Consider the following 13,546-nt stretch of genomic DNA (forward strand, 5'->3'; position numbering starts at 1 on the left):
CACATCTCATTAGTGGCATGAAAATCACTTCATGGTGGTACAAGGCTCCATTCTGAGTAAAGATCTATCACTGGTACCTGTTGAACAACAATGTCCTCCAGTTCTCCTTGTCTACATCAGGGCACTATCCCACATGGGGAAAGCAACACCAACACAACAGCACTGGAAGAGAGATGAGTGGCAGGGGTAGGCAAGGTTGGCAAACATGGGCTGAGCTCACCATCAGAAGCTCATCACCACCTGCAGTGCTCACACCACTCCATCATGCCTAGTTCACCTCTCATGCTGCCTGGATGGAGCTGTGGTGCAAGGAAACTGTGTCTCACTTACCTGGCTCTCTTTGACCTTGCAGATAAAACAAACCCAGTCTTTCCTGAGCTGCCTGTGATTGCCTCCAGGTGCTTTTCTCATCAATATAAGACCAAGAAGTGGATAAAGCTGTGTTGGGTTAAATGAGCTGTGGTTGGGTGAGTGGCTCACTCTCTTTGCAGAGGTTTCAAGAGCATGGCTGTGCTCTACTGCCCTGTGAGATGTGGCTGCTGGGCTTGGCACAGACCCCATGCTTCAGCCCAGAGCAGAACTCCTCACCAACCTGCAGCTACCTCCAAGTCCTGCTGGAGACCTCAGCCTCAAGGTAACGTGATAGAAGCCCTTCAACAAAATGAGATTATCAGCTATTGCAAGCCAGGTTGCCCTTTTAAAAGATGTATGTCCATTTACATCAAACCCTTTGTTGGCTAATGGGATACATGACAGGGACACTGTCAAGGGTTTTTGGGCCTCAGGTCTGACCTCCCTTAAAATAGCTGGGAGAATTATTTGAAATCCACATATCTTTTATTTTAAGAGGAAAATTACATTCTGCCCTTGTAAATTCAATGCCTGCAATGAAAGAAAGGTGAAAACAAAAGAAATACATCACAAGAGAAAGAAAAGTGCTCTTTATTCCATTAGGGTTTACAGAAGCACAGACATTTCTCCTTGTGTAGCTTCCAAGCCTGGCTGGCTGGAGCAGCCTGTTGCTGGAGCTGCACAGTCATTGCTGCCGAGGCTGATACACACGCACAGAGATGCTGGCATGAAGCTCCCTTCCATTAACATATTTTTTCTATGAATGGCACTGTTTGTCCTGCAGAGTGGAAAATCCCTCTGCCTGAAAAACTGGCCTCCAGGGACCACCTCTAAAGGAAAGAAAGGCATTTATTCATCCAGGCTCACACGGTCTTGGTCCCTCTGCTGAGAATGACAACCAGCGTGACTCCGTGTGTCAGCAGAGGTCCTGGCTCAGGAACTGGGCTAGAAATATGGGGTAATTTGATGTTGACATGAAAACCTGTCACCATCTGAAGCAGTGGGGGGTGAGGGGGGAAATAACAATATTGGCTAAAAGGCAGAAGATTAAAATCACTGCATGAAATGACTGCTTCGGAATGACCTAGATCAGGCTACAGAGCAGAAAGGTGCAGACTCTGCTCTGAGGGCAGGTCCTCCCTGGAGGAAGGCAATTCGCACCTTTGCAAGGTAATTTGCACCTTGCAAAAACCCTGTCCCCAAATACTGGTCATAAGGAGCCACAAAGACAACAGATAAAAGGAGCCCTGCCCTTGTAAACAAAGGAGGGGAGGCTTCAGCAGCAAAGAGCTTGGTCATCATCCCTCTATAGCCCAAGGGGTAATGAAGCAGGCACGCTGGGGCTGCAGTTTGGGCAGATCCAGACAGTTTCTCTAGGTGCCAGAGTGTCTCCTCCAGTCACCTTCCCCTACAAAGCAGGCCATGATTCATTTGCTGCTCTGCTTTCCCTGTATCCAACAACACCTCCTTGAGTTTTCCAAGCTCACTTGAGTTTCTCTTTGCAGCAGAAGCCCTGTTGGCATGTCCCGCCGCTTCTCAACAAGGGTGATGTTACTGATGGACCCATGGTAAGGCAGCATTTCCTATTCTTTGCATGAATTCCTTCTGATTTCATTATCTTTTTGCTAGAGGCAGGAGCACCAAAATGCAGCTGGGCCACCTCAGGAGCCCATGTACGCTCCTGTTTTCCAATGCCTTACTAGCACACTCCAAAACTCCATTCCAAGACACAGGCAATAAAAATGAATTAACTGAGCAGCCATTAGGATGTAATGTGGTAGTGTTAAGGTGAGTCACAACCTAATTACTATTATTTCTAATGGAGTTACCATGCCGTTACTGCAGAACAACACACCTCACCTCTACCTTCAAATGGGCACACACCTCATTGCACACGCACTGTGGTGCATGCTCGATTCAAGCTCAAAAATCAAGGAGAAATGATGGCCTGGAAAACTGCAAGCTAAAATTGCAAGCCCACATGTGCTGTTAGGGGTTGGACTTGTTAGAAGAGCTGTGTCAGTGTCAATGGCACCAAAATGAGCTTTTTATTGACTGCAGCAAGTTTTGGATCAGGACCCTTTGGCTTCTTGAGGTGGATTCAGTGAGGAAAGGTAGATTAAGCATTGATGATCTGTGAGCATTTCAGTAAGTGTTGAACCTGACATCTAAACTCAGCCCATTCATTGGAGGAACAGCAGATAGAAGGTCATTGACTTCTAGCAGCCTGCAGCAAAACATGTGGCTGAGGCAAAGACATGGGCTTGTGATGGTCCCATGAAGAAGGAGGCTGGGGTATGCCCTCTTGCTTTGGCTCCTCCAAAGGGTTTGGGTTTGCTTCTCTCGGGACTCCTGATTTACACGGTGGTCAATGAACCTTTCACAGTGTTCATTTCACTGCAGCTTTGGGGTGTGCTGCCTGGTTCCTGAGGCATTCCCTGTGAGGAGCCTGCAAAGGCAGGGAATATGGGATGTGACATAAATGTATTCTGCTAATGCTGTAAATTAGTCATCTCAAATATGTATTTAATACAATAAATTTGGAAGACAGCTACTGTAGGTTAAGTGGCAACTGACAGCACTTACAATGAGGATTAATATACATACGGGTCCTACAGATTTGCTAAACTTCAACAAATATTTATTATATTCCACTGGTTCTTAACTTATACTTGAATGAATTAGCTAATGTTAAATAAATAGAGAAGCATCACCAAAAGGAACAGGCAAAAACCTGTCAGTGCCACTGTAAGCTCACAACTCAGGAAGGGTACGTCCTAACAAAACCCAGCCTACTTAGGTTTGGCTTCAACACCAGTTGGTTTAAGATGATTTTCATTTAAGCTTTGCATTCATTTCCAGAAGGGAATTTCTTTACAGTTTTAAGTGAGATGACCCTTTTCTGCCAGACCACGGCTAAAAGCTACTTGTGTCCTTCCTAAAGAGCAGGCTTTGCTCCAATTATTCCAACAATCCCAAGAGGTAATAAGTTATTCTTGCCTATATTGCATCCTGATGCAGTCTGAGAATGAAAAACTAACCTAACGTTTGCAGCTTGAGGAAGAAATAACATCTATTTTCCCTTATATTGGCTCCATATTTTTTAGGGAGAAGGAGCTAAGGCTATGGCTGTAAGTCTGAAATGTAGCAAGCATGAAATTGCTCCCATCAAGCTATTGTGTCCTACTACTAGCCTGGGAAAGCTCTAGTTGGAGATATCTGATCAGGGTCTAAGTGCAGTCTAGATATCATCTGACTACATGGCCCCTCTAGAACTATCTGGTCACACTCGTTCGGGTACGTTGTGCTTAGCTGGAGGCATAGCAGTGTGCCTGGAAGGAGCAGATTTCCAAGCATATTTGGGCCTTTTAAGTGTGGGAGGAAGTTCAGTTGAATTTCAGAAGTGCTTTGCTATAAGTAAGCATCTAATTCACTGCTTGTGCTTTTGGAAATGTTACCAAGCACCTATCTGTCTGCATGGGTTGGTGCCTAATTGCCGTTGAAGGTCTGGCAGAGGCAGGGACTGCATTAAAAGCTCCTCAGGCATTTTAGACCAGCGTGGAGGGCTTTGCACAAGGCAGAGATGAAGGAGACCAGCAGAGTTTGGAGCTCCCCATCACAATGAGCTCAGAGCACCTTGTTTTGCTCAATGATGTTTTGCTCCCTGCTTCACCTGTGATTTTTTTTGCTGATATTTGGGTTTTTTCCTGATTTAGCAAGGAATTCTTGGATCTTCCAGAAGAACTTTTACCTATATCTGATGATAAATTATCTTGTCTTGTAAGTGCAACACTGCTGGCTGGCACTGCTGCTCATTACCATCTTTCATGGATCACCTTGTTGGCTTCCTCTCCCATCATTACCTCTTTTCCTATGATAACCTCCTTGACATTGTCTTACTGATATTTTCTTAGCCTTCCTGGACACTTTTCTTACCGCTGTCATGCACAGGCTTGCAATGAATATTTCCCCAATCCCATGTGACAGATAATAATGTTTTTCTTAATTGCTAATCACATCTATTAGCGAGTTACTTGCAGGAGAACAGTTAATTCCAGACCGCTTAGGTATGCTGCAGAAGGGCTGAGGGTACGTGCCATGCCTCCCAGGGCAGCTCCTGAGCCTCAAAGCCTGGTGAGCTCTGCACCATCCACCCTCTATGTAGAAGTGATGTGGTTTCATTCCCAGCTCTGAACAAAAAAAGAGGCAATATTAACCTTATGGAGGAGGTTGAGCCCATCCAGCATCACAAGTGCTGTGTAATGGTTTTGGAGTGGGGAGCACAGACCCTGTATGAGAGGTGAGCTTGCAGAGAGGTTGATCTGATCAAGGGCTTGGTTCAGCAGAGCAAAGGGCACAAAGCTGCTGGTACAGGTGCCTCTGAGGATGTCTCACCTACTCCTGGGCAGGCAATGGATGTGGTATGGAGTCTCATTGATGCCCCTGGCTGCAGTGGGTTGCTTGTTTTTAATACCCTTGACAGAGCACAGCAGGATTTCCTTGGCTCAGACAATGTCAGAAACTCAGAAACAGCCTCTTATATTAGATAAAGGTGGTGGGGTGACCCTCAAACCCAGGCAGTACCAGCAACTGCATGGAACTGAGGTGAAGGCAGAAGTAAAGACAGAGAGCTGAAGGTATCCACATGGCACAGCCTGATGGGGAGATAAGTGCAGGGATGGGGTAAAATGAAGCAGTGAGCGTTTGTAAATGGGACTCCTCTGGAACTGAGCGTGATTGCCTGAAAACTCCCATACTTCCTCTGAACAGCTGCTTTCTCCGTGCTAAATAAATCATGCATCTTGTTACCTTACCCTGTATGCATGGAAAAGATGTGTCTGAGCAAAAAAGCGTGGAGCCCTTCCAGCTCTTTGGTTTTCTCACCAGCCTGTGCTTCTCTTGTGTCAGTTCCTGATCAGGTTTATCTCCTATCCTCCCAGTTCCTCTGCTCCCAAACCAATCTGGTACAGCCCTGGCTCTGGTCAGCCATCACTGGTGACTCCAGGCAATCCTGGGCTGAGATTTGCAGTGGAGGAGCCTGATAAGAAACCTAAGAGCAGGTTTGTGCTCAATGGGGTGGTGTGGAGGTGCTCACGGAGACTTGCACCATCTCCACTGGTGTCCCTGCCACAGCCTTCATCCCTTCAAGGATGCTCTTCTTGCTCCTCAAAACCTCACTGAGGGTGGTACAGGCTGTACTGGGGGGTGTAAAGGGCACAGCTGTATTTCAGGTATGAATGAGTCAAGGCAGCAGGTCTTCACAGAGGAACTCTGCAGTGCCCCATTAGCATCAGGAAGTCTTTCTGTAGCGTGCACCATGCCACGAGTGTCCTTTTTGCTGTTAAGCACCACCAATGTTAATCTGGGAGGGAGCGGGAGGCGTGCTCGCTCGAGGAAGATGTGGGAAACCAATTACAAGTTCTTATATAAATCCAAATGTGTCTTCCTAAATATGCCGCCTCTCAAAATGAGGCTGAGATTTAGCTTTCACAATAAGCCTGAACTGTGAACTTTTTAATTTGCACATGGTTTCAGGAAATCTAACTCATCCTATCAGGGATAGGGGAAAAAAAGCCACTTAAAAAAATGCTCTTTTGCTTGTTTCTTTATTCCAGAGCAGAGTAATTTATGTACTCATTTAATTTTGTTCTGCCACAAACAAAACCACAGTATATAACGTGATCTCTGCTGCTGGAACGCTTATTGTTGGAAGGACATCGGAGAAGACATAAATGTCCCTGACACAAAAGAAGATCCCAGGTTTCAGAGAGATCATGCAGATGGGAAAATATAGGGGGTTTGTCTAAATTTATGAGTGGGCCTTTGTTCTTTGCTTTATAGTATGATAGCATAATAATCTTTTAAAACCACAGTAAGAGCCAGGTACCTGAGAGATTGGTGCTTCATAAATACTTAAACAGATAGACCGCTATGAAAACCTTTTGTTCTGCTGCCTTTTTGCCCATTGTTACTTTTGCTCCAACAATGCAGGGGGAAAAAAAAACCCCATCTAATAAGTGAAAACCATTTGTGTTCGGAGGTGAGATGGGGAGTGTCTTCAGAGGAATATCTTCCAAAACAAAAAGCTCTATATTATGCACACAAACTACAGAAGCAACATGCTGGTTTTGTGTATATGTGCATACAGAGATACTGGAAATCTCCCAGCCAGCCAGTGAAACAGCTGTATCCCATCATTCCAATAGCATCTGACAGCTGTATTTCACAACTTCAGGAATGGCAAAGAAAAACCCAACCCTTCCATGCTGCTGAACCGAAAAAAGCCCACAGCATGTGAATGAACTCAAGTTGGACAGTGGGTATTGCCTAAGTTATCACTAATGTCACCATTTCATCCACCAACAGTGGGATGCTGATAAGCCCCAGAGGTGGCTGAGCTCACTGGAAGGATGCAGAGAAGCAGCCCCAGCATCCGCTGCCATGCCCTGGCTCCCCAGCAAAGCAACCCCATCCCTGCCTCAGTTTCCCAATTAAAAAGCGGAGAGCATCACACGGTGGTCTCCTACATTAGGATCTTGGGAGGCAAGGATGTTGCTACTGTGCTATAATGAGCACTGCTTTTGTTTGATATTAGCTTTGAAAACTATTTCATTTTCTTTCTTTTGCCAGAAGCACCAAATAAAAGGACAAAAGTTGGGACAAGCAGGGGTAAAGCACCTTTTGCATCATACTGAATGAATTGTATGTCACACAGACATGTTATATCCATGTACAATGGATGAGGCTGGAGCTGGCATCTGGGTTAGGAGATGTGTTTTGAAGCACAAATACGTTGCAAAATGTTGCTGTGTTTGCTGCATTCATCTGATGGGCCTGGTGCTGGCAGCTCCTTCCCTCTGTCTGTCTTTACTGGTGGGGCTGAGATTTTCCCAAGTGATGTGGAATTCAGCGCTGGGCTCAGTTAATGGGCAGATGGGACCTTGCACACAGAAAAAACGGTGTTTTATTTAAAAACTGAGCTTTAGTTACCAAAGGGAAGGAAATTAACTGCAGGAAGATGAAATAAACACCCTTCCTTGGGGTCAAACAGGCGTTACAGTCGTGTGATGTAAAAGCCAGATCTCACACTGACTTAGGGGACTTTGCAGGCAGCTCTAAAGCTCAGTTGGTCTTTCCCAGTCATTAATAAAAGACAAAGCCAACGCTTGCTTTTATAAACCAAAGAACAACTCATCATTTCACTCCTTGTTTGGGGTATTGGGTTTTTTTTGGTAGGGATGTGCCAATTTGTCAAGCCCTTCATTTTTGGAAGGAATTTATCTGTGTTGAGACAACTGCTGTTGGCAAATCTAATTGCATGTACTGATGGAATTCGGAGGCAAAGTAAGGAAAAGAGACCAAAAAGAGGGAAGGAGCATCCCCAGCAACCTTATCAGTGAGAAACAGGAGAGAGCCACAGTCAAGCTGCTGTGCCAATAAAGTATTAATTATTCATACCAATTCTCATGGAGAACAGACAAAAACCAACCCTGGGTGACCATGAGCTTCCTCACCACCCGCGATGTGGGAAGGTGTCTGGGTAGCTGGATGCTGGGAGGTACTTGGCTTTTCCAGGAGCTCCTGGAGCTGCATGTGGTTGAGGATGCTGAGAGGGTAAATGGGGTGCAGGGTTGGATCAGTTTGGCTTCATCCCAGGAAAGCAAAGCATCATCTGCGGGAGGATAAAACCTGGTTGACCTGGCCCTCATCACAGGGTACTGTCCAATCTTTTGGTTTGAGGTAACATTTTGGCCCAAAGCAAACCAGAAATCAATACCAAAAAAATGCTCCAATTGGGTCAATAATCTTCATTTTTAGGGTTTTTTTAATATTATCAGAAATATTTATATTACAGTAGCTTGGTATTTTAGAAGGCTAAAAATGCATTTTTATATAATCAGCATTTTTAAAAGTCTATAAACATCCACTATGTTTGCCTAATGTACTATAAAAGCTTCCAAAGGAGCTGTTATTATCCAACTTGTCACCTCACACATGCTCCGAGGAGGAATCTCTCTTTTTTTTCCCTGTCTGCTGTTAATAAAACGAAGCAAACCATTAACAGCTTTGGAGCTGCAAGGAGAAGTAAAGGGGCTTGTAATCTTGGACTCCAAAGGAAACGTCTGCAGCTTTGCTCCTCTCCTCTTTGAGATTCCCCACACGCAACAACAATTTCAAACAGACAAAATCAGTTTAGGTTACATAAATTCAAAAGCCCAGGCCTGCTTCTTTTAAAGTAACATCTTGCATTTTGTTTGGAGTGTTGCAATCTCTCACATAACATTTCGAACTGGTTCAGTTTTACAGCCTGCCGTGCATCTTCCTCAGGCGTCTTTGGTTAAAGGAGCTTTAATGCAGAATTATGATGGGCACTCACACGTGCATTATTATTACATATGCACATGCAGATAGGTATATGGGTATATATGTATGTGTGTAGGTAAATAGATATATACACATACATATATATATATCAGGCTGTGGTGGTTGCACATTCAGACCCATGTCTCCTGGCATTCTGCATGCCAAACTCCCAGTGTTATTAGTGCATGGTGCAGGCTCCAAACCGAGTCCTGATAAAAAGATGCAATGCATTTGGGAGAGGTACATGGATATTTCAGTCGCTGCGAGCTCAAGGGTGAGTGTGGTGTAAAGCAATTAGTGAAGGGAAGAAATCTGTGTGCAAAGAGCAGGTTTGTGTTCTAAACAATCCATTCACATCTCTGAGATTTGCTTTTGGTTCATCTCTGTTTATAGTTCGACGCTGTTCCCAACATATCTTGGTGTCGGGATGGATTCTCAACCCCAGGGAACCTGTCAGGGATGTGATAACAACTCACTCAATCCAAAGAAGGGCACGATTGTGCCTGTGATAGCAGCGGCTCTTAACAGCTCCCCTGCTGCTGGTGGTGGGTTCTGCTGGAGCTGCTCCTCAAGGGGACTCTGATTTCGGATGGGGCTGAAAATAGCGTGAGAACTTGTCGCTTTTGGCACTTGGGTTCTCAAAAACCCCCAAGATGCACCCAAGAGGGTAACAGGCAGTGAACTACCCCTGTGCTGGCCGGTATGTTGGGTAAAGCCCCCCCCCGGATGTATTTGGGTGGCCCTGGGGTGAGCCAGTATGCAGAAGGGCTTTTGTGGCTTCAGCTGGGTACAGGCATGGCTAGGAAAGCATTGAAATTCCAGGATGATGCCCGAGGGGAGAGGCTTGGACATCCCTGCAGTGATAGAAAAGAGAAGGAATTAAACCCCAAAGGACGTGGTTTGTGCCACTGCAGGAACTTGGCTGTTCTGAAATGACCTGAAGGTGCAAAGGGGACATTGGTGGTCACAAGGACCACGTTGGGGCAGAGGAGTGAGGAGAAGCATGGTCTGTTGTTACTGCTGGTTCCAAGTTTGTATCCTGGGGTCAGACAGGGTGTCCTGAGCACTGCTCTATGTTAGGGCCACTACAGTGATGGTTCTGGCACCTCAGAGACACCAGACCTCCTGGGTTGTGCTGCCACACACCCTGCCCTGGGCTGTCTGAACAGCCTGTCCTTGGGACTGGGCGGGCAGAGGGAAATCCATGTTCCCAGTGTGGGTCTAGGAGAGCTGCCTGCTCAGACAGAGCAAGGGCAGAGGCAACCCAGGACAGGGAGCAGACACTGTGGTTATTTCTGTCAGTGCCCCCGAAGCTGGGGAGTTCAGACATCAGGGCATGGGGAAGCACTGCTGGGACCTCCTGGGAGCCCTTCCCACCTCCTGGCACTATGGGGTGGTTCCTGCAGGCATTTCCCATCCTTAGATGACTTGCTGTCAGCTCCCAACAAGTACCCTCAGGCGAGTGTTGCCTGACAGTCTCACGTGATGCCCTAAGTGGAGGTATCCGCTGGGATCAGCATTCCCAGGTCTCTGTGCGCAGTGCACAGACCCTGTGGCTGGGTGGCTCTATTATGCGTCGCTCCACATTCGTTGGCTGCTGATGGGAACAGAGGGTGTTGGGCACCTCATTGGGGTTCCTACCTTGACTCCACATCCACCATCCAAGCAAGCATTGGCAGGTACTGGACCCTCCAGCCCCAATCCCTCAAAGCCTGCCCATGGCAGTGGTCCATCAACATGAGGTGCTCTTGGGATGCAAGGAGGTGACGTGGACCTTCTGGATGAGGTGGCATGGTATTAGAGACCTGGTGTGGTTAGGGCAGGAGGGGGCATTGAATTCAGCAGGTGTTTCAGGATGGAGGTCTGCTGCAAATAAGCACTGAATGCAGTGAATGCCGCTTCTGTCATCATTTATGTGCTCTCTCAAGGTGACCTCCTTAGGGTTCTGCTGTCCTGACATCTTTACTTTGAAGCTGGGCCTAACTCAAGTTTCTAGGCACATCCACCTGCTTTTCTGGGAGCAAGCCAAAGGCAGTGCCTGTGCTGCCAGAACTAGCCCTCCTCAGTGTACTGCTGGGTGAGCTTTGGAGGCTGGAAAGCTCCCATGACCCCAAGACCCAGGAGACACCACTCTGTTGGTGACCTGCATTAACCCACCATAACAAGGGGCTGGTGATGGGGCTCCCCAGTGCTCCCCATGTAGGACAGAGAGTCCAACACCTTCCCAGCCTTCAGCACGGTTGGAGACATGGCTGGACAGCGAGGTACCCAAGACCTTATGGTGAGGAACTTGGCCCTAGTGTGAGGTCTTTGAATCCTGGCTCTTCCCTATGTAAGGTGAAAATCAGGATCCCTTGAGCTTCTTCCCCACCTTCTCACCTGGACCCCTTCCTACCACAGAGGAAGCATTACAAATGGAAGAAGGTAAAGGAGAGGAAACAGATGCATACGGGTGCGACCCAAAGGTCTTCCGGCACTGACAAGGTCTCCGCTCCGTGTCTCCCAACACCGGTGCTTACCAAACATAGCCAGGGCCCCACGAACCCTCGGGCTGGCGGAGAGTAGTAAGATGAGCTCCTGCTGTATTTGGCCTAGCTAAAAATAGCGGGAGGGGAAAAAAAAGGCAGAGTCAGGACCCTGCAGGACCAGTAGTCAATGGGCTGCGAGGAGTGATTGAACTCCAAATACTGCTCCGCAGGCTCCAGCTGACGGGCTATTTTTTGCCGTGGTTGACTAAATATGGTCAGGGAGGGAAGAGCAGGAGAAGGGGCCACTCGCCCGGGAGTGCGTGTTTCGGATGCTTCGCTGGGTATATAAGCACTGGAAAGGTGGACTCGCTTCCTGACCGGCGCTGCCCCCCCCTTCCCTTCCACCAACCTTCTCCCCCCCTCCCACACCCCGGGGTGTGCACCCCCCCTTTGGCATCCTGACCCCCAACCCGGGGGCTGGATGCGGGGTGGGTGTGAGGAGGATGATGATGATGATGATGATGGGGATGGGGGGGGGGGGGTGTGCGCGCAGGAGGCACTTGTGCAGGCGCAGCCCTTTTCGCATCAAGGTGTGCTGCAATCCGGGCGGGCAAGGTTGTTCCTCCTTAACCCGTGCCGCGCTGCGCGGAGCCCCGCGGAGCCCCGCGGAGCCGCGCTCCCCCCGCCCCGCCGCTCGCCCCCGCCGCGCCGCGCTGCCTCCGCCGCACCGCGGGGCCGGAGTTGTGGAGGGCTGGGGATGGGGCTGGGCATGGGGAGGGAGCCTTTGCCTGGGGACTCTTGGCTTTATTATCTCGGTCTTTTTTCTCTTCTCCAAGTGAGGACTAATCCCATCCCCGGGCCTGCTCTCTTTCTCCCTTCCTGCATTAGAGATTGGCTATAAGGAGAAGGCTGACGGCTGCAGCATGAAGCGCATTATTACCTTGTGATTCCATGACCCTCCTCTATGCATCCCTAACTCTCGAAAGCTGATTCAGCTTTCAGCTAGTGCTCTGGTGAGTCCTCTGCTGCAACAGAAGCTCCTAACTGGTATGTCTTTTTTTTTCCTCCTCCTGCTCCCTTGCCTTGCCTTTAACCGCTCCCAGCTCAGCTTGTTTTTAAACACTTTTCCTGGCCAATGCAGGACTAAGCGCCCATCCAACTTACCCGGGGACTTAAATCTAGGCTTTAGCACCCGGAAGATATATGTGTGTGTGTGTTGCCTGTGTGTGTCTGTGCAGGGATGTGCTGGGTGTGTGTTTCATGTGGGGATGGGTTAAGAGACCTTCCCCCCCCCTCCTTCCCTTTCTTTTTTGTTCTGCTGTGGCATTCTGCATATAAAAACCCCCAACAAAACCAAACCCGAACAAACTGCAGAGCAAGCAGTGCACTAGAATAATCTGAACTGAAATGTTAGAACTTTGACATGCAACCGTTCTGCAAGGTTAAACTGGCCTTTAAATGCCTAATTCAGACACAGGCTGGCTAATGACACCTGGGGGGATTGGGGCTTTATTTATTTATTTGCAACAAACTAGTGCTATGAGCTAATACCAGGCAGAGCAAAAGGGTGAAATGTGGTTAAACTTAGCCTAAACTTGCAATGATCTCAATGCTGCGGGGATTAACTGTTACAATGCTGAGAAATGGACATTAATTACAGGCGCGTGGTTTGTGGACCAGCAGAAAGGGAATAGGAGGAGGAGAAGTTAGGTTTTCCCTGCAAGGGTTTGGAATTCAGGTTACATGAAGTGTAACATCAATTGACTGTTATAGCTTCTGCAGCTCAGAGTTGACTGTGGTCAGTATATTTTATATGATAGTGGTGATACCTTGTCACTTGAATATATAGGCATCGGTGCTGTGAGATGGATACTGTGATACATACATGCACACAGATTTAAGTGTGTCCTACAGCATGCATATGGGTATTTTATACATCTGTATACATATATGTAACTGCTGTCTATTAGCAGGTGTAACATATCATCCAAGTACAGGCATCTCCAGGCTGTGTTTAGAATATGGGTATGGGTTTATGTCTGTGCCGGGGAGAGCGTACACTCAGCAGTGGTGTGTAATTGTATAGGCAGAGATGTGTGATTTGTGCTGCCAGTTTAATTGCTGGGTTTCTCTCGATGGTTGTGGCAGTGTCTCCCAAGGACTGAGCCCCATGCCCAAGCCCAGCGCTTTGGCCTTGGGCTGCGCTGGGGCAGACGCATGCCTCTGCCTTGGTCCTGCTTGCTTCTCCCTTCCCCAGCACCCAGCCCTAAATACAGACTCTCTCCAAAGTCCCCAAAGTTCTGTGCTTGACTTTGCCACCAGGACCTGAGCAGCACCTCAAGCACAGCAGGTATATCATTTAA

Source organism: Melopsittacus undulatus, chromosome 10 (assembly GCF_012275295.1).
Source record: "Melopsittacus undulatus isolate bMelUnd1 chromosome 10, bMelUnd1.mat.Z, whole genome shotgun sequence".
NCBI classification, from domain to species: domain Eukaryota; kingdom Metazoa; phylum Chordata; class Aves; order Psittaciformes; family Psittaculidae; genus Melopsittacus; species Melopsittacus undulatus.